This window comes from Clinocottus analis, unplaced genomic scaffold (genome assembly GCF_023055335.1).
Source record: "Clinocottus analis isolate CAN_PGR_092001 unplaced genomic scaffold, fCliAna1.0.p SCAF_5, whole genome shotgun sequence".
In the NCBI taxonomy this organism is placed as follows: domain Eukaryota; kingdom Metazoa; phylum Chordata; class Actinopteri; order Perciformes; family Cottidae; genus Clinocottus; species Clinocottus analis.
The window spans coordinates 2,194,800-2,196,945 of NW_027176207.1; positions in this window are offsets into that span (position 1 = coordinate 2,194,800).

The following is a 2,146-nucleotide window of genomic DNA, read 5'->3' on the forward strand; positions in this document are numbered from 1 at the left end:
CAACGAGTTCCTCCTGGCGGGTCGCCCCGCTGAAGCGTTGGACAAAGATGGAACAGTAGAGTTTCATCATTTCTTTCCAACCGCAGACATGGAGACAATGGAGGAGGAGATAATGTGCAGAGAGGAAACCAAGATGCTGCTGTTAAAGTGTGATGCATGGAGGGGTTTATCACTGTATAAATAGCAGAGGCCCTGAAACCATCAACCATCAACACTCCAGGCACCGCTAACAAATACCCACAATGCAAGACGCCGTGCAGCAGATGTCTATCCAGCCATCGCAACAGGCGTCGCAACTTTTAACCAACTTGTGTGTGCTGCCTGTCATGGACAGAGAGTTGCACAGTCAAGGGGAGAATAACAGGAAGGGGTGGAGCGACTCAAAGGCAGGTGGTACCGAGATGCTGTGTGTTCAACTTGCACAATATGGATGGAAATAGCCAGGCGGCGGAAGAGAGCAGTTTAATCAACTTCTTAAAATGCAACATGTGTAATGTCACGAGGACAACGGCACAGTCATCTGCAAACAAATCCATATTTGTAAGGGTTGATAACGCCCATCCTCTGGCTCTGAAGCTGCAATTAGCAGGTGTAAAATGGGGCCAGATGTAAATGTAGTGTGCCTTTAATGCAACCACATAAACAACAACTTCACCTTCCGGCGCGGATGCAAGACAAACATGCAAATCACTGAGGCGACAGGCAGCGCCACTAACACACCGTGACAAACACGTGATATGAAGTGCTCAGTTTATTTTATTTTACGAAACATTAATGCAGTAAAGAGAAATTGATTTCTGCCACAATGTGAAGGAAAGTCTAATCTGAACGTGTCGACCAGAGAACCAAGTGATGCAACCTTGAGGCTGATCATGAGTGAATACAAATGCAGAAACTAAAAGGCTGCAAAGTGGATTTCTGGAAGAAATTACACAGTGAAAATGTGCAATGTGTGGCGAGAATTGTACCGAACATTATAAGAGAATGTGAAGACGCTACAGCAGTGACATTTCACTGACGTCAGTGTGTTGTGTTGCAGAAGCTAACCAGCTAGCCCCGACTTGTAATCCCACAGTCTGTCGTCTGTCCAGCATGAAAGAATAAAGAGGTGTAGCCGCCCCGAGGGCTTGTCAATCACGTTGAAGGTCAAGGTTGTGTTTGTACTTTGTCTACAGCTCATATCTTTAATAATCCTCCCCACCGCCAGGTGATTACTTCTCCGGGAGGACATTCAGTTAGCGGTTAGCCGTTGCACCTCGACTGCAGCTATCACTAGCGCTAGCATCGGGATCCATCAGTCCAGCTCCATCAGTTCAGCCCCAGCATCGGGGATTTGCTGCTACGGATGCTAACTGTAGGTTCGTCTGCAGAAATACTTTCCCGGTGACGGGGAGGAAAAAACTAAAATATGAACATTTTCTTGCTTCTGCCACTTCAGAGAAGGTCGGTGTCACATGCACGGAGGGCTAACTTCAGCTGGAAGTCGATAATAGTATCTTAAACGGCCCTCAATTTGGTTGAAAGTAGCATATTTGGGCTAAGTGGTATTTCTTTAGAGGATATTGCCAAGAATAACACTTTGCATATTCAAGTGAAAGCCAGTCGTTAAAGCAGGAGTATTCAATGACAATTCAATGACGTCCAGTTAGACAGAATTTCCTCATACAAAACTCAGAAAAATCATTATAATTATAACAACAATGTCTAACTTGCGCAATTATTTAGTCCCATATATATATATATATATATATATATATATATATATATATATATATATATATATATATATATATATATATTAAAGTTGTATTAATGTTTTAATGTCGTAATCAAATCAAATAACGCTCAATTAAATAATATCCCAGTTTTCAAATTGAACTAGATGAATTATAAATAAAAAATACTCTATTGATAGATGCATCTTCTCTTATTTCAAGTAAAAAAACGATTGCATTTAAGATTAAATTACATAACAGAAAGCTTTTGAAAAATGTATTTTTAGCTTAATTACTCTGCAGCGTTTAACTCAGTTAATTTAGGGTGAAGTGATGTCCCCCAAGAAAACCATGATATTATATTTTTCTCATTTTAGAAACTTGTGTGTTATATATTTGTGGCTTCAGCTGCGTTTCCTTCTCTGTTAATG